The 25,604-nt window shown below is 38.0% G+C and overlaps 1 protein-coding gene across 7 annotated transcripts in view; it reads right to left on the reverse strand.

Moving 5' to 3' along the window:
• PH4alphaEFB (prolyl 4-hydroxylase subunit alpha-1) overlaps positions 1–7,882 on the reverse strand; it is a 223,453-nt gene extending 215,571 nt beyond the window's left edge. For all 7 annotated transcript variants that reach the window (XM_069123713.1, XM_069123714.1, XM_069123711.1 and 4 more), the window contains exon 1: positions 7,607–7,882. The gene's annotated coding sequence lies outside the window, so the exon portion shown is untranslated. The remainder of the gene's footprint in view (positions 1–7,606) is intronic.
• Between the last annotated feature and the right edge of the window lie 17,722 nt (positions 7,883–25,604).

A 25,604-nucleotide genomic window follows, 5' to 3' on the forward strand; every position in this document is an offset into this window, starting at 1 on the left:
TGGAGTAGAGCGCCGCATATCGGTGGTGCTTGAGAGGCACACTTGGAGCGTTAAGAATTAAAAAAGATATATAGCAATTCTCATACGAAACAATATTCAACTTTCAAAGAATAAAACTCTATCACATCTGTTTAAAAAATAAGCGTTTCTAGAACCAGCCCTCTAATCTATATACTATCCTAAAATGTACTTAAAACCAACTATAGCTCTTTCCATCGCTTGCTTCGTTCCAAAAACAACCAGCCATTTCCTTTAATACAAGTTATGAAACAAAGATCAACAACTTATCAATCCTTACATACCGTCCAATGCTCCCTAAACGAAGTCGTTAAACTCTGCCCCCGGGCGTAGCAAAGTAACGCGAACAATAAAAACGCACCCTTTACAATTTTCAACCGGAGTCTTCGTAAACCTGCACGGTAAACCAGAAGCCAACGTTACAGGCATTTGCCAGTTACGTCGAGGCGTAGAACAGAGTAACTTCTGGCGTGGCTCACTTCCGCAATAACCGGCGAAAGAAATAACAATCCGGATTAAGCCGAGCTTAAACGCGTTATCAGGACTGATGCTACGGGAGAAGTTCGCTTTCCAACGTGGCTGTGTTTACGATTATGAGAAACGTGGCAGCCGCTCGCGAAAAGCCGGAATACTTACGGAGGATGGAAGTTACCCTGTTTCTCTTTTTATCGTACGATAGGAGCCAAAGTTTCGTTTGTCGTACGCTAAGCGACATCTTCGTTCCCCGGGAAAAGTAGCAGGCCGCTCTTATGGCGTATACAGCGAGGATTGAAGTTGTGGTAATTGGCCTTTAGCTGGGTGAATAGGGTGAGAGTTGGGTAATTGTTATATGGCGACGATTTAGCGTTGTGTTGACTATTGGTCGGGGATATAATTGAACGCGTGGCGTACTCTGGAGGTTGCTTAAATCTATTTGACATGATTTCGATGTAGGCAGTGGGTGTACAGTTAGCAGTTTATGAACTCAGCTACTTTTGATAAAATATAATTTAACTGGAAAATTTCAAATGGAAAGACCTAGGATGATCTTATTTTCTTGTTAGAGCTGTAATAAGATATTATGAGACGAAAAAATTTATTTTTAATGATTAACGTACGCTGTATAAAATTGGCGACTATAAATGTCAAGCGCATTATATCGCTATCCTTTGCTCGTTTGATTTTTAAGCTTTACATAAGATATTTTGTGTTTAAACGCTTGATGTTCTACTTCCCAATTCTCTCTGTTTTTATGTAAAATTGTTAACGTCGGTTTTTCATCGAAATACCTCACCAAGCAATTAGAGCTGCCGAAGCTACAAAGTTGAAAATTATAAATTCAACACTGGATGCAAATCTGTTTAATCTTGAGATAGATCTTTCTATCCTGAAAAATTTTCACCATCATACAAATTCTGAAAAATATATCGTTTTGCAGATACACCGAGAAGATTTGTGTATTATACTTTTTCAGATATTGTCGCCATAAGTCAAGCCACATTTGTTTATCTTCATAGCAGGCATCCCCATAACGCGTACGCTAGGAATAATCTAAAGCAGACAACTACACTTCCTACGGACATACCCTCCAAGGAGCAATAGTCGCGAAAGACGAAGTTATAGGGGCAAAGATAAAAGCAAGGATGATAGATAGACCGATCCTATCTCTGAATTCATGCCACCTTATTCCCCAAATCCTCAGGGAAATTTCTCGAAAAAACCGAGGCGAAACAGAAGTTCGCAAATCTAATTCAAATTTCAAACATCGATACAACCAAAAGTACCAACAACGATTCACATTGGACCATTTCGTAACAAACGCAAACGTTGTCCACGTTTATCCTTCTCCAAGAAAACGAAGAAATATTTCAGCACCCATAATGTTTCTTCCATACATTTCTCGTCGCTATTACATTTTTTACAACGATTCAAATAAGACAAATTGTACGCACGAAAAGAATTTCAACAACGCGGACATTTTTTAAACCAATACATATTATATACGTATTATATATTATATACATACCAATTAATACATATTAATACATATTATATACTAATATAAATTATGACGTAGTATTAGGTTGTCCGAAAAGTTTCTTTTGTTTCATAAGATGATAATAGATGAACAGCAATTTCTGTTTTTTATTATTTCATTGAATTAGGTATGATCCATTTCATTATATTTCTATTATTATTGTTACGTCCGGTGACTCCCTGCGGTCCAGGCGTCCATGAGCTGTGCACATATAATTAAGCGGGTCGCAATAATCCTAAGGAACGGCCATAAAACGAGGCTTCTTGAATTATCGATAAGGTAAAAATTGGGGAAACGTGGGTTTTCCCATGTTTCCCGAGATTCCACCCGCAAGCGATCAGTGATGGGGCGATCTCCACCGAACAAGAGTTTTCCTTAGCGACAAAATCGTCACTGGACTTTACTGGTTCATGGACTACAGAACAGTCACCACATCTCTAGACTCCATCTCCGCCTATGGATCAGTCATCATCTCTAGACTCGATTTATGACTACAGATCAGTCAACATATCTAGACTGGATCTACGACTACAGATCAGTCGACAGCTCTGCACTGGGTTCACTACTTTAACTCAATCAACATATATTAATTAACATATATATACGCAACGAGCGTAATCATCGTGTCTACAAGTTGTTGGAAGTATATAACATCTTTGAACAGTTACTCAAGTGCTACTCATTAAAACCACCTCTATTATCCTAATCGAAATAGGGGATCGATCTGTTCGTGGCGTCGATTATTCTAGTCGTAACGGGAATTTACGACTCCCGTTGACTCCGCCCGTTGCGTCTCCCCGCCACTGGTCGATAAAACAATTATGTTCGTGCATAATTCAATAAACTAATATAAAACAAAATACATTATGCGTCTATTATTTCCTTATAAAACGAAAGAAACTTTTCGTACAATCTAACATATTTCAATCTATTGCAGCTAAAACATATAAAGTTTACGTTGCAGTCACCCCTTAACGGTGAAGAAATACACAGAATGCGAATGATATACAGAAACACATTAAAGCGTCTATTATTTCCTTATAAAATGAAAGAAACTTTTCGTACAATCTAATATATTTCAATGTATTGCAGCTAAAACATATAAAGTTTACGTTGCAGTCACCCCTTAACGGCGAAGAAATACACAGAATGCGAATGATATACAGAAATATATCAAATATCCAAACTATAGTGGTCGTTACGGTACTTAGCGTATAAAACAGGTTTATGTTTAAGTTTCGTTCCATTAAAGGTACGAATTTGCATAAAATTCCGCGCTTTCCAGCTACGACATTAACAGAATCGTCAACATTATAGTCTCCTTAAAGAGGAAGTAAAAAGTAGTCGGCGAAGTATTGGGTTGGCAACTAAGTGATTGCGGATTTTGTCAATAGGTAGTACTGATAAAATCCGCAATCACTTAGTTGCCAATCCCATAGTCATGGATCGCTGTGTGCGAAGATTTCGAGCGCTATCTAACGAAATTTACGAGTCATAAATTGGCGAAGCAACGACGCTGTTCGATGGCGCAATTCGACCCCGTAAAAGCCGACGCACAGCTTAAATACAATGAACGTGGCGAAGCGACAGCGATAGCAGACCCGCGTGGGTCGACATTTCTCCGAGCAGTGACGTAACCGTATGCAAGCATCGCGAGATGCCCTGGAAACGGACCGTCCAATGGCCACCGTGTCCCCTTTGCCCCCTGACGCGATTTATCTTTATCGTTTCAAAGATTCTAACTCGGACGAGATTGCTCGAACGTTCAACTCGCCTTTTCGCCAAGCTTTTTTCAAAGTGCCCCCAATGCTTATCGTTTGATTTTCGTTTCGAAAAGAATTTAAAGAATCGAAGAATGGTGGAAAACATGGCTGTGTCACCATACGTTATCAGTGGCCGATCGATACGAAGTTTGGTGAATATCGCGTGGATGAGATGGTAGATCTGAAATAGAAAATCTTAGATTCGGGTCGATCATGACGGCAATTGAAAATTTGTTATCGAAGAAACGAAGAAATCCAAATTTTATACAACGAAGAACAGAGATCTCGAAGAATAGAGTTCGGAACGTTCAGAAAAAGATCGGCAGAGCTGAGTACAATATCTGAGAATGCAACGTCTCGAGACAACGACGCTTGGAAGTTACGAAGTGAAATTCGAGAAGCAAAGGAAGAGACAAAGATAGGAGGATCTAAAAATTTCACAAAGAAGCTTCGAATCGAGGTCATCGAATCAATCTCACGATAAAGAAATCCGATATTCTATCATTATCCTTTGAAGTACAGTTCAACTGCATTTTACCAGGACTTTTAGAATTATCTTCCATCGCTGCGCAGGTTCTGCAGTTGCAAAACTTTGATTTCAGTGCAAGTTACGCTGTAGACTCGCGTAAACTAGCTAAACGCGTTACCCCAAAACGCAACTTTTCCCAAAGTATCAGTTTCCTCCAAACAACTCCACCTGCAGACCTTTGATTTTCCTATATATATGTATACCGAGCTACACGTGTTACATTTACCAACCAAAAGCTCTTCCGCTTCTTTTATTTACAAAAATAACGCTCTTTTATTATCAGTTTGTTCCGCGAAAGCATCAAAATTAACACTTCATATAGAATCTAATGTTCAAACAAATTATTTCATTAATATCAGCTTAACAAATGCCATAAATTGAATCATTCTCAGTACTGCGTCACGGGTAGTTTCGATGTTAATGATCAAACTGTTTAGAAATAATTATTTTCAGAGAAAAAAATAGGAAGAAATAGTAGGAAGAAAAAACCATTGTGCATAGTATGCAAAATCTTACGTTCTTAATGATAGTTAGACTGCATATTTCTATACATTTATGGCAAATCTGGCCAAGAATACACAGGATGCCAATCTTGGTTTGACTTTTTGAGTTATATTCGTGAAAATATAAATGTCCATAAATGTCCGCGCTCTAATGATTGATAATGAACTGAATCACACATGACCGACAGAGAATAAGTTCGTGCTCAGAACATTCAAGAGGGTGAACAGGGCTAGGAAGTGTCGTAAACGTGAACGACTCAAGCGACTAACATTCACAATCGTCACGCGGAAATCGCACTTTTCTCTGGCGTAGCGAGTTTCTAACTTCTCGAGGGAACAATCGTAATGCAACATCAAAGCGAACTGGGGCAAAAAATGCCGGATAACGAAACATGAAAGTCCCGTGACTAGGAACTATTTTGAAAAAAAACCTAACACGAGACGTTATCGTTCTTATAAAAATAAGGAAGGTGAAAATAAAGCGAACAATGCATGTACAGTCAAAGTTGGAGACTAGGAAAAAGGGAGGAAAGAAAAGAGAAGAAAGGAAGAAAGAGAGGAAGGAAAGGAAAAGGAGAGAAAAGTAGTAGATTCTTCAATCATTCGTGAGTGTCAACGACACGAGAAACGAGAAACGTTTCGACGAACTTAATAGGATGACGTCTGGTCAAAAACTTCTCGTGATATAAGAATCTAATTACCGACCGAGCTGGATGGATATAAATTTCGCGCGCCAACTATTTCACAAGTTTCGAGGGGCGTTCGAGGACTCGAAAAAGTGGATGGGAAGTTCGGAGGTTCTTCGATGAGCTGAATAAGAACAGAATCGAAGAAGGGGGCTGAGAACCGGAGGAATTGATTGGTAAAGGAAGTAAGAGATCGAAAGATTAGAAAATTCGGCGTATCGCGCGATCGTCGAATCGAAGTAATTGAAAGCATCGAAACGTCGATAAATGGATAAACTCGAACAACGATAAAGTCGAGCAACTGGAAACTGGAATACACGAATAGCAAATAAAAAATCGGAGAATAAAAATAATTGGAAATGGTTCGAATAAAAATCGAATAATTTTATAACCGAAAAGTTGAAATACTAAAAAGTCAAAGCTTAAATGTTGCGACTCGATTTTCTCCACTACAATGCTAACCAAAAATACACGCAGTTTAAGTTATTATTAATTATCTTTATTTAAAAACTTGAACGATTCTAGTAATCGAAAAATTGAAACACTAAAAAGTCGAAGTACCAAAATTTGGACCTAATTCCCTTAAAATACTAACAAGAATACGCACATCTAAACTGTCGACTGTTTTATCTAAAACGACGTGGGGTCTCCAGGAATTTATGCGTGTTCACGAAGCACGGTTACGTACGATAAATACGTTCCGAAAAATTCCAAGTAAAAACGTGTTTACACGAAGGTTTTCGTACGACGAACGAGCCGGCGACTCCAAAAATACATCATCCAGCCCTACCGTAACGCGCTGTAACTCCATATTTTAAGACGCGTCACCGGAACTGCATAAAAACACGGCGCAAGCATGCACACAGAGGAGACAAAGTGCAACGGCGTGTTTCGGTCCCTGTTGAACGCTGCGCGTTATATCACTGTGCAACGAGGGAGCCAGTGACGACGAACGTTGAAATACGTGGGACGTATCTGGTATGACGCGACCAGTGACACAACGCAATTGCAATGCCGGCTGTCACTGTCGCGTTTATTAAGTCATACTTCGCCATGGATTCGACGAAGCATCGGATATTTCTTTGAACCCAAAACGCGCGCGTGTCACAGGGGTAAACGTCTGCAATGTGAATTTTAACAAAATACCAGGTGCAAAGAACATGGTTTTACTACTCTTAATATCTCCATATTAGTGAGTCACGGATGCTTTCAGAGCACGTGAAACGAGTGCATCATCGGAGTACATGTGGTTTGAGTGGAATGTCAAGCGAAAACAACGCGACGCTGACCTCTTAAATAACTGACACGTTATCGTTACTGGTTCTTAGAATCGACTTTATGGGGGCGAGTGTTTGATATGGAGTACGTAAACAAATGTGGCACAGATCCGTATCTCGCTCGTACTTAATAGAGAAAACAAATATTGCGATTTTTTCAACATACTGCTGCCGTAATATTTAGACACTTTACGATGTTAATGTAAATTGAATGCTTTCTATTTGTTTTATAATTATTTTGTTACAAACCTGTTAATTCACCGGAAACATATGTGTCTTATACCGTAAAATATTGAAGAAAGCGAAGTCTGTTAAAATTTTTCAATAAATATAACGATTAAGTGTTCTAGTACTTATGGTTGGCAGTGTGTATCCTACTCTCGTCAGATCTCCACCTACTTGCATATCGTCTACTGTCTCCCTGTCTTGAAGTTTCAGTGTAGTATATATACGCCTGTGACACACATGTTACGTTCGATCGCAGCTTTACGCTCGTTCGGTCCTCTTTCAGCCGGCAGAGGAGAACTCGTGACTTCATGCCCTCGTTCGTGACTCGCTCGTCCGTCAACCGACTCGAAAGTCGAAACTAGGCACGGTTAACCTATCCTTCCTACTGCACTTTACGCTTCCCTTGAAGAGCACGATCAAAATGTCCTTGCATTCGATTTCGCACAAACGACACGACGACGAGAGGTAAAATGAACCGAGGATTTGATTATCTGGCGCGAAAAGACTCAGTATAGATATCGTATTTCATATCGAAATTAGTTATACGCTTTAATGACAGCATATGAAATTGAGATGCTGACTCACCGGTAGTCTTCTTATCCGACGATACTCCTGTCTGTCACGTTGCACAGCTCATCCAAGTATTCCAATTCACCGTTCTTCGTTTCTTGAAACCTTCGATGAAACGTTCAGGCAACGGTGACGAGTGGCAACATTGAGTAACACTGAACAAAGCACATGAGAAACTTCGATTGATAACCACGCGGTTCGTAGCGTGCTCTTTTGCGACCGAACATGAACCACAAAAACTTCCTAGACGACCTGCACGGCACGAGATCCGACAGCCGACTGACTTCACGCGGATGCTGCGGCGAGCGTGTTGCCACGCGTCCCCTGCCACACGACGCGCACATCCCCACCACTCTGCACTTTCCGTCTCGCTCGCTCGCACTCAAACTTCCCTAGCTCTTTCTCTTTCTAGGGTTCCCGTTTCTGCACGTGCGAGCAGCATTCAACTTGTCTCCGTGTCGCTTGAATTTTATCAAACACAAGAATTGGATCTTAACTGAATATCGAACAATTATTTGGCTCCATGATCATTCACAAACGTAGAATTTCTTACTTCAGGCTACATCGGATGGGAATATTTCAAAGTGAGATATCTTGGAAATAAGATTGCATATACGTTCCCTTAACCTTAACCTATTCTCCGTATTTCCTTAGCTCTGAGCGAAATATTCGTTCCACAGAAAATATTCAAACAGAAAAGGGACGATAACGGAAAATCCACTTGATTCAAAACATACACAGTATTCACGAAAAAAGATACATCTACTTACAAGTCCAAGCGTCTACCTTCGAGATCATTCCACCATGAATTCACGCTTCGAAAAATCAAATCAAACAATCGAAGTTCTAGACGGTTCGCACGAATTCTCTTTGAATCTGTATTTTATGCTCGAGCCTTCACCTGGTGTCGTCGCTTCCTTTATTTCTTCGAGTTTTGTAACATCACACCACGCGTTCGTCATTGTGTCTTTCTCTATCGCGCGTTCCTGTCGCTTCTTTATCCTTCTCCCCTCGGTCGGTGGTCGTTCCATTTTTCTCGCTCCGATGTTCTTTCTCTCGTAAACAGTGGACATGCTCCGCGTCGTCTTCTTTCGCCATTCGACTCATTTCGTCCGCGTTTCTCACGATGCGACGCCTCATTTTCTTCTTAATCGTTTCGCTTTTTCCGGTTGCTCGTATAATAGCCTCCTACGCGGTTTGCTTTTCCATGCACCATCGTAAACGTCTCTCTTACCGATTCGTTTCATTTCGCCAGCGCGCTCCTTTCGTTCCATCATCACCCTTTTTCGACTTGCTTGGTCTCTGTCGCGCTCATTGATGGCGTTAGCATCCTATTCTTGCCAGTCTTGTCGGCAACAAGATAGCGTGCATTTACACCCGCGTCCGGACGTTACGTTCTCGTCGTTCCATTAGCATAAAGCCCTTCGTACGCCCTTTAAGTATCAAAAATTCCGCTTGTAGACGCTTTCGCAGGAAACACGGCGACAAAGTTATAGACGTAACACTCGTTGTCTAGCCAGTTTCATCACTGTTCTCTTTTTCAGAGCGAAAGAGTAAAGGAAAATTTGAACATTCCGCGCTGTATCGAATCGATTTCCAGTTTAACGATCCTTGTAACAATGGTTGTTTTCTTGTCTTGTTTATTTTTTGGAATTGCAATTTTTTACATTTTTTTATTTTGTGTGAAAAGGTTTGGATGAATTATACGTGATGCACAAAAACTAAGAGGAGATAACAGCTTGATTGATTCGTAATAATACATGTTAATCGTCACTGTGATATTTATATAAGTTAATAGCAAATTCATGATTGAAAGCAGTACGTGTCTTTTTCCTATAAAATTAATATACACACACACAAATTGCAAATTTTAATGAACTAAAAACCCGTGAGTGACGTGTTAATATTAAATAGGCCAGCCATACATACGCTCATTAGTCTAGAATACTATACAAATTATTTAAAACACAGGATTTTAATAATAAAGCAGTGTCTGGATACTTTTGATCGATACTTGCCAGTAACGTAAGTTGAGGAGCTTTCTTGTTTCTTCTTCTTGAGGAGATTGAAAGTAATCTTTGGAAAAAAGCATAATTTGCTTAGTGCATCTTACGCTTGGATTGGTAATTGTAATGTTTCTGAAGGAAATTTGTTTTTTTATATTTACAAAATAAATACAAATTTCATAAAATAGTCCCACCATTTCATTATAAATACTACATTCTATAGACCCATTTTTTAGAAAATTCCTCAAAAGTCATAACTTTCCATAATTTTATAAATATACCGCGGTATTTGTGTGGATATTTCAATTGATTTTTGTACATATATTAGTACATACATTATACATACATAAAGTATATGCAATACGTATATTTACCATTATTTAAGTATACTCTTCGACGAGAAAGTACTACATTCCACGGGCCCATGTTTCAGGCAGTTCCTTAAAGTTCATAATTCTTTGCAAAAATTTTACAAGCATATCAGGATAAATTTTTGGATACTTGAATGATTTTTTGTACACATATAGTACATTTATCATTATTTAAAAGTATATGCGATGCCACATTTTCCAAATACCCAAATTTATAAATTTATACGTTTTTTTTTTTACAAATCTCATCGATTGCTTTGGAGCGTGAATCACATTATTTGAAACACATTATTTGAACAGAAAGTACGAATCGCAGTTATTCAATTATATATTCAATTATATATTCAATTATATATTCAATTCGGAAGAGCTGAACGGCGGGAGTGAACATCCACGCGCAATTACCGGTCGCGTGGTATTCCACGGAAAAACTACGTTGGTTCCATGGAAATACTGCGTTGCTTACGGGATTACGCGATGCTCTTCTGTTCATCCAGCTCGATAAAATCGTAAATACACGTTCACGGCCGCGCCAGAGAAAGCGCCGGGATTTAACAAAACAGGTAGAAGGGGAGCACGTTCCGAAAGATTAGCAACAAAGAGACCCCTTTGTCAGGAACTTCCCGTTAAGCGACCATCTTTCCTCCCTTCTTGCCCCGTTCTGTTTCTTTCCAATCTTGCTTTTTCCACCCCCTCCTCGCTAATTCTTCGTCCAACCCCTTTCTTCGTTCCGACCCGATACACGCGCAACGTATAGGTTCTTTCATTCTTGTTGAATACTGCAATTGAACTGAATCTCCTACTTAGCAGAATGCGATAAGCAAGGTTTACGATGATCGTGTTTGTAACATAAATGTTGGAAGGACAATTCCGGCTGAGATAAATCTTCTTTTATACAAATTTAAATTTGTGTATGTTAAACTGGACTGGATATTGTGCATTCGCTAATTTGTGGATTATGTCTTTTGAATGTGAAAGATTGTTGAAAGACAGAATATCTTTATAAACAGGTTGAAATTATAATAACATATTTATTTCATAAGAATGACAGGTAGATACCTCCTTAGACGTCATAACGATACCAACTTCTTGAAAATATAGCACTTCACACCTGAAGCACTTTTTAATGAATTAAAAACTCTATCGTTCCTGATCAATCTTTCGATATTTAAAACAATGAACCACTTCCAGCAGTGTTCGGATAATGAAACATCCTGTCCTGTGCGTTTATATATATGCGCGGGCTCGCTGAAACTTTTCGGTTTCGTCTGCATTTTCCCCAGGCAGGTGGTAAGAACGGCGCCGTGGCTGGGAAGACTTTTGCGAACTTGTAAGAAATTAAAGTTTCTTCGTGGAACTCCACCGCAAGTCCTTCTGCATCGTCGTCGCCGGCGTCGTCGTCTTGGTCGTTTACTTCACGATGTGCTATGCTGTATCTAGCTACCGAAAGTCCAAGCCCCACGCAAGGGATATTGTCAGAAAATAAATCGACCGATCTACCGATGTATGCAGCGAATTAAACTGACGTAGTAATAGAAAAAATCAGTGACAGTGGATTTTTCGTGAATATTCAGAAACCAATTTTTGTGATTATTACTATTATAAAATGTCCGCGAAACCCTCTACTCTGTCAAGAATGAATACATTTTGATTGAGTAAATAGACGTGGACGCTGTTCAATTTACAGTCAACCGACGGCTATTAGTGGCTAGTGAGCCACTTTCTTATGGACAGTATTAGAATGTTCTCTTTTCAACGCCACTACGATGACCATCGCTTCATATTAAGAGCGAAAGGAAATAAAATGTATAGGAAAAAACAGATTTTTCGTATGAACGGAATTTTTGCAAGTTTCCGCTCAAAGAACATAACCAATAACGTTGCTACTTTGTCCATAGAAAATTCGAAACTCGGTTACTTTCCTACGCGGGTGATCGATGAGGTAGTGAAAAATGGAACTCGAAGATAAGGGCGAAGCATGTTTTCAGGCTCGAAATGGCGAAACAATGTATAGTTGGAATAGAGTATAGGATGTCCCGCGCGACTGGGACAAACTCCGAGATGATAGAAGATAGAACAGGATTGGATTCTTCAATATACACATATTCAGTCCGAAAGTGATGGGATTCGAAAGATTTTAAGGTTACCTCTATTTTTTGAAGGAGCGTATGAAAAATTGATTGGAATCGGAAGCTCTGGCTGTGTTTATGAACGAATTTTGTGCAATAAAATATTCAAGATTGAAGCTTTTATGAACGAAGATGTATTCATGAATGGATGCAGAATTTATGAATGACGAAGTAGTTGAATGGTAGATATAACCAAATGGAACGGTACGGTTTAAAGAGCGTTCATTTAAGAGAGGAAATTAATCTTATCATTTTCATCACTAGCTTCCATAGCTGTTATTTAATTACTATAACTATATCTAATGTACGACATCGTACTTTTACTAAGTTATTAATAAACTAAATGATAAATATATTTATTTTCAGTAAAGTTAATCTCAAATTTTAGTACATTCTATCTTCTTTATACAGCCATCTGTGTTGTATTGTCATGTTTCTATTATTAATAATTAAAAAAAAAACAATCTTCTTCATACATTAAAAAAATATTCGGTCTTAAAGGATTAATTATAATAACAATTAAAAAGGAGAAACTTCATAAGATATCGTCAAACGCTCAATAACAGAATATTATTCACTGATGAAGGAACTTTACAACACTCGTAACAGTCTATCGAAAAAGTAGTAACTTGCGCAAATTATCCAAAGACTACCAATGAACAATCATCGGTAATTTCCTTAGCTCCTCCTTCTTGCTCTTTGATGTCGTAAGACAAAGTGGAGAATACGGTTACTGTCGAGAGGAAACGTAGAACGAACAGGCCTTTACCTGATTGAACAACAGAATCGATTCACACGCAATAAAAGACATCTCGTGAATACATGATTGCACCTGCATCGAGATCTAAGTCACTGAAAGTTGAACGATATTTCCTTTGTTCTACGTTCGCTTAAAAAGTTCGGTCCCGTTCGTGCGTTTCATCGTCCTTCGAGGAAGAAATCTCCATTTTTCCGCATCCAGGCAATTGCAACGATATACGCAACGGAAATTGTGCGAGAAAGCGTGTCTGAAGAATGGAGAAAGAGACGCAACCTTTCCTTTTAGGGATCTTAGTCTTTTTCGTGACAGATCTGTAAATATCTTTTTAAATAAAATATATTAATTTTACTGTTCTTTGGATAATCATCATCCAAATCTACTAACATTTACTCGAAATATTTTCTTCTACTCTGCACAGTTAAAGTGTCGCAGCTGATATATTTGAAAACTATTTTCGAGACATTTCAGAAATAAAAAATCAGCTCATTCCGATAAAACGCTATCAGCGAATAAGAACGATCGCCAGATGATGAATTGTTCTGTTCACATGTTACCCGACAAAAAGGGAAAATAAACTACGTATTCGTAATCAATCGGAAAATTATGCATGAAAATTATGTCACAGGCTGAACCGTAAAAATCGAAGAACAAACAGTACGCGAAAAAAGTGTACACCGTACACGCGATAGAGGAGAGAAAAAGTCGAATGCTTGCAAGCATGTTTGTAACAACGTCATCGTAAGGACTATTTCTCACGAAATTCGACGAGTGAGAAAGGCGCATAAATATGCATAAACGCACATATATCAAATAAGCTGCGCATGAGCTAAACCTAGTTGAGAATCGTCCTATCCTGCTCGTGCCCGTAGAGACGTCTCCGATAAAAAGCGGAAGATTATGGTTGTACCTGACCAAGCAGCCGGCTACGATAATTGCAACGTGCCGGCGTAGAAACGGAGCCGAGCAAATGCAGGATATGATAAAGATCCGGCTGGCATGGAGGCCGAGATTAAAAACGTGGAATTACGATTGTGAAACTGCAAGGCGTGATACGTTGTAGTTTACGTCTACTGGGAATACAAATAGTTGGTACAGCGTACCAACCGATGAGAAGAATGATGATTCGATTTGCAATGGTTACGAACACGCAAGCATACGAACGCAGCGAATTATCGCAGGAAAATGAAATTAACTCTCTGAATTGGCTTATTAATTTTTCGCCTTCGTAATATATCGAATTACGCACGTCGGTTTCGCTCGGAGTCTCTGACATTTGTAGCGAATTATTCACAGAAATATTTCAATTGATATTCACTGATATTACGATCGAGTATCCTCTATTACAACATGTAATTCTCAAAGTAGAAGGATTGATAGATTAAAATAGATCGTTCTCTGTATACACCTTTGATAACATGGACCAAACGCTTATTGCGATTTGGACCGTAAAGGATTAAGATCAATCGAGTTATTTATATCGCCGACAAGAATCTCCTTTCTACGATACTTACATTCCTAACTGTGTATTACAAATTCTAAAAAGACGATATAAATAGATATATTACATTTTAAAAGGCAATTGTTTTACGGTTATTCTTTATTATAGTATCATATAACTATGGCATGCAAATCTACCAAGTCCATAGAATCTCTTCACTTTTTCGCTCGATTGGTGCAAATTAATAGAACTGTTCCGTAGTAACGATCTTCTTAGCAATGACAACGACGAGTTCTGTTTATCGGCTTCTACATTTCATTTTCGCAACATCAAATTTTTGTACCCGTACGAAAACGCTACTACATGTTACAAAGTTTAATTGTACTAACGTACGTAACGTTATAATAATACGATGATGTATAAATACTCTTTATAGTAACTGTAAATAGGAATATTTTAATACACATTCAACAAATACGTAACATGTTAAACAAAAATAGATCCGAAATATAGAAACAAGAATCTATTTCAATTAAATCATCAAAAATCCTTGCACCTAATTATATGCATTGTGCCATCGTAAAATCTGAAACGCTTTAGATTTAGAACTATCGTTTCCTATTATCAGCGAATAACATTCCCTCGCTCCCAGCTTTTGTCCACTCCAATTTTTCTACTTAAACCGAACATTACGTCATTCTCCTTAATATACGCACACGATTTCTTCGAGCAATCCCAAAAGGGAAAAAGGCGCGTCCCGTTGAATGAACGTCGAGGGTAACGGCGATTTGTCACCTGGACGGTCCACCTTTTCTTTCCGAGCTACTCGGTTTACGCATTAATCCTGCCGGATGAAAAAAAACCCGCGCAAACAACGTTTCAACGTAACCCGTGCACGCTTTATTTCGTCGCCCCCTTTTACACGGAACTCGCCTGGTTTCCCTATCTTCTTTCTCCTACTTCGTCCTCTTTCATTTTCTCTATTTCCGCTCTCTGTGTCTGCACAAGCAGCGGTCTCCTTCCGTCTTGCTCGCACGCTCCACGTTTCCGCAGCTACACGCGCGGAAATTGTTGCATACAGAATACACAGGTTACAGGTATGGTCGCGCTATGACACGCGAGCCCGTAATTAAGCGGGGCTTTAATTTATTACTTGTAATTCACGATTATTAAACAGAGGGCAAGGAGAAAGGGAAAGCGAGCAGCTTTGGCGAAAATTGTCGGCGAGACGTGTAATTAGAGATAATTATGCGAGCACCGATGAGGAACCAGCGGGTGGGGCGATGGAACGAAGAACGCGGCTTGATACGCGTCACCTTCGCTAATGATCTCGTCGAGTTGATAATCTTCTAATCGGTGACACGTTATTTGCATTTGTACTAGCTTTCAAGGCAGATACTTATGACTTAATGGATTCGTTTTTCTTCGTCTGTTTCGCGCAGTAGTTACTACTAAAGTAATAGGAACGAATAGACAATAGGAAGAAAAATAGAAATCGTCGATACGTTATTTGCATTTTCATCGACTTTCAGACAGGATAAAGTGGAAATTAACCAACAATAATCTAATTCAATACTAATCTAAATTATTGATCGCATTTATGGTATAACATGTAGTATGTGTACAATATTAATCGGAGATTAAATGGGTTTTCTATATTAACACTCTGCGAACAATGAACCCATATATGCGTTCAGCGTAAGCAATCAGCTTATTGTTAGTCGATAAATCCAGATACACTTTTAGCGGAAACGATCGACGTTGCGTTCACGTAGATTAGTTATTTGATTTAAATGAATATCCAGTATTTAAAAAATGCTTCCATTCATGCTGATTAATTACAATTCAATTGTTATAGAATATTTATATTAATAATAGGATATTATTACTGTGACTGGAAAAAATGTGGAAAATAATATACATGTGTGGAAAAGTGCAGAAATGTGTGCACAATGATTTGCTACAACATCCTGTAGTACCCATATACTATAAAGAAATATGTATAGAAGATGTACAATGTTATAATATTTTATTATGAAACAATTCTTTATCTATACACGTGCTTAGGTAAGTACGAATATAAGTAAGGAGAAGATGGAGAAATTACAATCAGAATAATTTATATTTTATAACTTAATATTGTACATATGTAACACGTGTGGTTAGGGATGTTTAGCTCATGTTTGATGGTACGTTTCCAAGTCTATTTCCTTAAATTATCGCGTTTTCAGATGGTCGGGTATCTCCTTTGAATTAGAATGCCAGCACCGTGAACATATTCTCGGGTCAGAGGCTGTTTTCTCGAACGCATAAATATTTCATTGAATTTCATATGCACTCCAGGTTGGTGCAACAACGAGTAGCCGCGAATATTTTGCTCGGAACAAACGGCCAGGGACCATGGGAAGCGACTTTTATTTCGTCACGTTTACAAAAGAAACGAGTCTCACCGTTTTTTCAAAGGGCCATTTATTTACGCGATACGACGAAAAAAGGAAGTAGAGAGACGAATAAAACGAAATTGTAAGCGGCAGAGGAAATTTTAAGTTGAAGATTCATAGTTAAAAGCGTTGATAGGTAAACGTGGAATGCGTATAAGATCGAATGGTTGATTTAACACATTTGTCTCGACGAATATCATGATGATCTCGAGGTAAGAATTATTTTCGTTACATTCTGACATTGATGTAAAACAAAGTAAAAGTAGTACATGGAATAAAATATAATTTTAAGGGAAAAGAAGTGATTCTAATGTATTTGATATATACGCATCAAAATATAATTGTTTAAATAAACCTACTTTATTTTTAAAGCTTGCACAGACATTTATCAGCGAAGAACAAATGGAAATGAGAACGTAGAATAAAATATAATTCCTTTCCGAGAGAAATTTTCAATTTGACATTTTATATTCTCTCCCGGATCTTTCACGAACATCAGTACAAGATAAATCGAAAGGAAATAAGTCGGATCTACAATGAAGACAGAATAAATCGAAAGGAAGACGTAGAGTAAAACATAATTTCTTCCAGAAAGGAATCAGATCCTGAATTATATGATATTTGAAGTATTTGTTGCACGCCAAAGATCATTATTTAAATAATGGTAGTTTACTTCGGTCCCAGATGTTTGTATCGGTGTTTGTTCATTTCCGTTCCCTTTTAGTCGTGGAATTCCTGGCGAAGAGAACCGTTTGCGGCGTTTAATTAGACCATTTGAAGGTTCGGCTGCGAAGGTTACCGTTTGTTCCGGCAGGAAACACAAATACTTTGCGGATCGATTCTGGAAGCAATTTTCATCGGTCTCTTACTTGTTCTCGAAACGCGAGCAATCTGAAATTTTCGAGTGAGCAACGTTTGACCTCTCTCAATTACTCTACAATTATCCAACTGCGTGCAAGTAAATCGCTCGTTCCTAGACGGAACTTTGGAACAATCAATTTGAAATTATTTTCTTAAGAATAATTTTCAAAGCTAATGTATATATATAGATAGCGTTTGTAATATTAATACCGTTATATATTTATCCGTTTGCTTTCGTTTGCTTGAATTTTAAATAGAAAAAGTTTGACCTAGCTGGTATAAAATTAATGGACCTCGGAAATTCGTTTAAGAACTCGTAATTACGTTTTATTATTTATTTTCGCTTTATTACACGTCAATCGTTACTTTTTATTTATAACATATGTATATTTCTGAAATCGTATATACGATATACATATATAAAGTATACAAAGGATTATTCAACTATTATTTTTAATAAATCTTTATCGTACGTATAATTCAGGCTATGATTGAGGAAATGCGTGTAATGAAAAAGTAAAGCAGTTACAAATGAATTTCTTCGTGATTCAACATTCATTCAAAGTGAATAAATCCACCGCGTACAATAATAAAAATGTCATTGTTCATTCTACGACACGAAATAAAGAATGCAGGGAGGAATCGCATAAATCGAGGGAACGAGAGGCGACAGCAAGCAACTGCTGCATTATTTTCGCAGACATTAATTTCATATTGTTCGCGGACGCTGAGCGTTCGTCTCTGGATCGATCGATATCGTTGCACCGCGAGAACGTTTCAAAACTGATTAAAGATAGCGATTTCGGCGGGACGTGGTGAATCTTTAACGAGAGTTATATTCCCGGAGACAATCTCATCGGATCACGGTAAATATCATGCATCGAACACTTGCGCGACGGATACGTGATTCAAGCGCGGTGCAACGAACCCTCCTTCACTGTAAATAATACGGAAACGCTGCGTCTCCGATCGTTCCTCGTCACCACCTTCCATTTATCCACCTTGACGCGGTCGACAAAAAGGAAAATATTCTAGAACTACAGGATGTTACAAAAATACTGGCCGCTTAAGTAAAAAATGTTCGTGTTTCGATAATAAAAGGTTTTAAACTCTGGTAACATACGCCAATCATTTCCGTGAAATTTTTATAAAGAATTTCGAGTTAACCTTGTTGTCAAGATTGCGCCATATATGATTTTCTTCTTTCTTTGTTCCGTATTTATCTTCACAATCTTTGAGTTTGAAACCTGATGAGAAAGAACCATCATAAAATATCGATCCAAGATAGGTTGATCCATGTCAGCTGTTATAAACTTGAACTTCTTGAAGCATCACATTTTTAATGTACAGCGAAATATAGCTGCAATATAGGTTGTCTGAAATGTTTCTTTCGTTTTATAAGGAAATAATAGACGCACAATGCTTTTTTGTTTTATATTAATTTATTGAATTATGCACGAACATAATAATAGAAATATAACGAAATGGATTTTACCTAATTCAATGAAATAATATAAAACAGAAATTCTTGTTCATCTACTATCATCTTATGAAAAGAAAGAAACTTTCCGGACAACCTAATATATCTAGAATTTTTCTTTCGAAATCTTTTAACTTGCGTGTGCGAGTGAGCTATAATTCTAAGACGTCTAGTGATATCGAAGAAATTATTGTGATATTATTGGGTTGGCAACTAAGTGATTGCGGATTTTGTCAATACCACCTAATGACAAAATCCGCAATCACTTAGTTGCCAACCCATAATATATTCCTCTTAGTATTCCTTATCATCTCTGATTTTTATCATCCATAAGCTGTGCGATTTTAAACATCGTTGTAATTTTGAAGCGTTCTATATCTGTGAAATTTATCGAAGCCGCGCAATGGGATTGATGCACTCCGATCGATCCATATCGCGGAAATACGCGCGCGTTCGTCGCACAAAAGAGAATGGCGGATTGTTTCTTCCCCGTGAAAGCGGGAACGCGGATCCGTGCCGCTATTCGGGACGAGGTTTGAATAAACATTGGCCTGTAAACGCGACGGTTAATGCGATATACAGTCAGCCGCGAAAGTCTACGCCTATTGTATTTTGTGTATCTGATTTGTCAAAGAAACAAAAAAAACGCACTTTATCACAAAATTATTTATACTTGCATATCAATGCAATTATTATCAATATATTTTTGAAGTAGAAAAATTGAAGCATTTAACTGACAAATATCTTGGGATAGAATTATTGTACATCAAAAATTACAAAAATTTGTAATTTTTTCAACGCCAACAAGATAGTAGAACGTAATTGATACTTACGTTGAAGAAGATGAACAAGCTATTAATATAATATCAAACCTATTTTATATTGTTTTATTTCTTCTTTCTTAATAAATGCGAAACTGAATAAATTGTGTTAGATTTAAATAATACGTGTCTTGATGTATCGACAAAGTTCGTAAAGCTGACGTTTTTATTATAATATTTCTTATCTGAGGGATGTACGTAGACTTTTACGGCTGACTGTATGTACCTACATGCTCGGTACGAATATTATAAGATAATGAATTATTTAGCGAACGGGGGTTTCCGTCGTAATGTTCCGTAATGTATGCGACGATGAATATTTCAACGAATCGAGGGTGGCTGGTCCCGTAAATGCTATCGTATTAATAATCGCCGATACTGTTATTCAATGTTGATATTTCGCGATTCACGTGAACTCGCCCGCTCATTTCTCTATTCCGATCCGATGCAATGAATACATTTCTGTTAACGAGTTTTCCAGTTTTACGGGAATGCTATATTTTCGTACTTGTAACATTTCAGCCAAGTCTTCTCGTTCTTTCGCAACCAGACGTTATTTGTTATTGTTTTATGAGAAATTCTATTCTAGAAGTTCTATTTAAAATTATATTAGCGTTAACCGCGTCCATTAGCGCGGCACCCAATTGTAACATTTTTTGAAAAAGTCTTGATTTTGAAAACAAAGTCTGTTTCGTTTAATACTGTAATATACGGAGTGGACCATTTGAAGCGATACGCGCAATTATCTCCTATGCAATTCGTTATGTAAAAAAATAGTAAGAAAAAAAAACTTACTTCATTTCGAAGTGTGACATCTTGCGACGATCACAAATCTCACGTAGGTGGTCGTCCCTCTCAGATTTCAAGCTGACCATTGCTTTTCTATACGAAGCTGTATGTTTTTATCCAGAGAGACGCGTAGTCCGTTTCGCGATGAATTCGTCGACTTACAATACGTTGGCGTTCAAGGACATTTATCAAATACCCTGCAAATTCTATTTTCGTTAAACGTTCTCTAGATTTCGCTTTATTCGCTTCGAATCGGTCAATAATATCGTTGCCCTGCAGTACGCGTTCTTCGTTTCGATATCAATTCAATTTACGATGATTCATTATACGCTCAACGAAATTGCTGATATGATTTGGGTTTTGCGAGAATGTCGAGGGAATTATAAAGCCGCTGCACGGTTGTGCCGCGAGAAATTTCCAGACCGTCGGCAGCCGAATAATGTGGCGATTCGAAGGTGTGAAATTCGTGCTCGGTGAGGATATTTACAACGATGCCAGAACAGCCAGTGCTCGCAAGTTTCAGAGATTGCGCGTATCGCTTCAAATGGGTCATCCTGTATATGTATAACAAATTACGACGAGAACGAAATTATAGCGACACATAGAAAAAAAAAAAAAAAAAACAGAAAAGAGAAGAAAAAAAAAAGAAACGCCACAGGATAAAGACCGTGAAAATCATTCGGATAGACAGATTGATCTAGTTCGCGCAGATATTTTAGTAATATTTTACACGTTAGAATCTTTATAGGAAAAGTTCTACGTGATTAAAATACACAATTAAAAATAAAGCTATAGCGACAAAAAAAATTAGATTAATTTCATTTGCCGAAATCTTTATGAGAACCTTCTTGTAAAGGTATGACAGTGTGAAATACACTGTTAAGGAAACGTGCATTGGGACCGACTTTGTGTGCATTTTTACTCCATTCGCAATGGAAAAAGGAATTCTTGCTGACAGCGTACTATTTCAAAGGGCGACACATACGTTTACCTGAATACATTCCTTCTTGTTAGAGTGCGTACAGTGGAAACGATCGGAAGGATATCAGTCTGATGGAAATCTTGATTCTTTGAAATACTAAAGCAAGATGTTTCGAATGATGTTGTATCGTCGTAAACTACACCGCGTTTTAACAATTCTCTCCTCCTCGTCTCAATAAGGAAAATAGAAAAAGTGTTTCGAATTAAAAATTAATTAAAAACCACCGTATACGAGCGTGAGTGACTTTTCCGTCAAACATTTTGCCCGTACCGATCCGTCGTCTATTACGAAACATGTTATATCACACGTACAGTTCATTTTTCCTGTCAGCTATAATTCGATTTCGATAAAATCACAACTTCTTCCTCAATTTTATTCTTTCACACTTTGACTGCCACGCCGAAATCACATGTTTCGCTCAAGACGCCACAGTGTTTTCATACAGTCCACTGTTAGATGCAAGATTTGTTCTAATTTGTTATTTATTGATGTTCTAATAAAAATGTTTAATTATTCAATGGGGCACTTTTTATTTCAAAATATCTGCTATTTATCGGTTATATTCAAAATGCCCTAACTGTCAATTTTGTAAGAAGTTCAAGATCTCCGGTCACCAATGACCACCGTAGTAGCGTCACAGGAGAAACTGTGGCCTGTCTTATACAACCAATGTAACAGTCAAAATGTTAAACTTTCTTTTCCGTCGTCACTGCAACTTTCAGACGCACCCTGTATATCAGCTCGACCGAATTCTTCGATGCACAGGGTGCATCGATCGGCGCAAGAAATTTGCGTTACATTCCAATCAGGTTGGGAGGTTCATTTCCGCGAGCGTTCTCGTGCGGGACAATGAACGGCTAAACGGATCTCGCTGCGGGCCATTCGACGACGTGCATGCATGTCGCTGCGGTGACATATATACGCGCGTCCTCTTCGTTCTCGACGACGGTATACACACTCGGGCCACGGTAATCAGATGCAGCAACGAGCATTCAATTAGCCCTGGCCTCGGCTGTACATTCGGCAGCGTAAGGAAGGTGGTCGATTTACATCGAGCCACGATCACGGAAAGGTGGATCGCGAGAAAAATTATACTCCTACGGGAACGTTAACGAACACGACCGGAGTGCAGGGATGAAATGGTGTAGGCTTTGGGGGAGTATGTTTGGAAAAGGATGAGTCGACAGTCTGTGGAAAATTGGGAGCGTAGCTAGAGGGATGAAGAAGAGGTGGATTTAAAGGGGAATGTAGGTGACGTTGAAATAATAGAAGCAAGGTGGTGTAATGTTAAAGTATATGCATTACTATAAGGTGTGTACCAAGCGTATGTTATTATAAGGGCAGTATAACGTTAAGACAGTGTGGTATTAATCTTCTGGTGGAGAATAGGTCGATTCGAGTAATTTCGTATTAAAATTTATGTAGATATATTGGGGGGAAAATCTAAAGATTAAGTTAATTCTTCTAAAAGTATATTCACTGAATTGTAGAAAGAAATTTCAGAATTTCTTTCGGGTTTTTTAAAAGCCCAGACCAGTAAAGAAATTAGACTTTGACACGAACAACGCAGCTTGTCTACGCGCAGTGTGGAAAAATATGTTTACCTACGGAGGAGTAAAATGATATTAAAGTGAGTTTCGCTGCTCTCCTCCTTCCTGTTTACAACTACAATAATTTTGAAGTAATTTCGTGTTTTATTACAACCGTCAGTCGCGTTTAAAAATACGAGAAGCAATTAGAGACGAGAATAACGTTGTAAAGTCTGTGCTCTCTCTTCGTGAAAATAATTAACATTCCGAATTACTTAAATAAGAATAAATGTCTTCTGTATCGGTCCAATTCATCCCAATTAACGTATCGGCGATCTGTCCAGACAAGAAATAATTCGAATTCAGGTAGAGCAAAAGACAAAACCGAAGACAATATCGTTGAGAAGGTCGCTCCCATAATCGAAGAATGAAGCAACTAGCTGGCAAATTGCAAGTCTAACAATTTGAAATACAGTTACGTTACAGTCGAGGTTCTCGATGAATTGTTTTCTTCTTCCTTAAGCAGATCGAGATATCCAACAGAATAAAAGGAAGAAGAAGAAAAAGAAGAAGAGTAGAGAAAAGGAAAATCTCCTCTGGGCAAAGGAACTAGATGCAAACTCTGTCCAGGTTTCCGTCGGAGAATGAATTTTCATGTTTCGAGGAAACAACGCAATGATTCCGTCGTTCGTCGCAATTATTTGACCTTAACGAGCAGGAATTTCATTTAACGCGCACAGCCGCGAGAGGCTGAAGAGGGTGGGAAAAAAGTTCCCTTTGAAATTTAATCAACCGCAACCGCGGCTCGAATTCCGCAAACAAAATTCTCTCATCGCTCCCAGCTATTACCTTTTCATCGTGGAACTTTATGCGGGAAACACGTTTTTACATTTCGACTACAGGTTCGAAAATTGTCTATCACGTGACAGCCAATGAGGATAATGAGGGAAAAAGAAATTTTTCACAGCTGTTTACGAAATTCCTTGTACTACTATGCATTTACATCTGGTTCCTGTCATTTTTATTTGATCGTCTTTTTATCTACTTTTCTGATCTTAAAATGAGATACGCAACCAATTTACAAAAAAAAAGAAAACAAATAGACATATTTGGACGGATTTCCTGAATTGTTAAGAGATATGTAACGAAATAGCGAAATAAAATAGCGATAATTAAATTCTAGAATAATTCTCGTTCAATACAATACAATTCTTCGAACTCTGAACTTCGATATTCTCGCAATTCTTTAACCATTCACTTAAGCTCAGTATTCCTACTTCTCAGTTATACTTAAAATCTCCAAATAATTATTCCATAAGTAAATATGGATTAATAATTAAATAATGATTAAATTCAAACGTGATTGCGACAAGGAATTGGTTGATTCAGTTTCTTTGGAAAGAGATTCGCTGAACCTCTATTGATATCTGTAATTTACAATTCACATGTTAAACAACAAATACAGAATATTCCTAGAACATTCGCGAATATAATTGTATCAATTTAAAGTCACCTCGACGTCGCTAAATTTAATCACATCCGCTAATCATGTTATTATCTTTTTTCCTCGTTGACTGTCGCATGATTGGTAATTTTTCTTGGAATATCGATTACGATGTTAATCGTAGTTCAGGAAAACAGTAATCATTAAATTATTCAGAACACCTGCACAAACAACTAACGACTACATTTCTCGGAAAAGAAAAAAGAGTAGTTCGAAGGATATACAACGCTACGTGTAAAAATACGAAATTCATAAAGAAAGTAACATGCTCCACTTGTCTCGATTTTCTCACGGACGCACAACATATTTCCATCCATCGTTATTTCGATTTCGACAATTTTTTAATCGTTTTATATACGAACATTACCAAACGGAGAATCATTCGATTCGTTTTGTAATCATCGATGCGTATGAATATTTGAGAAACACGGTTACAGCACGGCCGTTACACCATCAAACTTATTATTTATTGAGTGTGTATCGCGATCGTGCATAGTAAATGGAAATCGCGCACCGACCAGGCAGGCGCGATCATTAAATTTTACGGGTTGCTACTTAACGCCTCGACACCCGGGGGATGAACAAGTTTTCATGGGCCGTCGATCACGACGTTAACAAGATCCAACCGTAGGGAGGAGGGCAGGGAAGAAAAATCCGTTTTCCATCGCATTACAGCATCGTTTCACCACGGAAATTATCAGTATGAAGCGGGAAATATTCGACAGCTGAGAACTTAATCCTGGATTGAAATTTCGTAACGTTGAACAAAATATTCTAGGGAATTCTAGAATATACTACGATCCACTATTCCACGTTGCAAGATTAGGAATTTTTTCTACTTTTGAAACTTCAAACATTTCCGACAAATGTTTCGTCGAAGATTTTAGAACATTGCGGAATTT

This window comes from Bombus flavifrons, chromosome 11 (assembly GCF_040668555.2).
Source record: "Bombus flavifrons isolate JBK064 chromosome 11, iyBomFlav1_principal, whole genome shotgun sequence".
Taxonomy (NCBI): Eukaryota; Metazoa; Arthropoda; class Insecta; order Hymenoptera; family Apidae; genus Bombus; species Bombus flavifrons.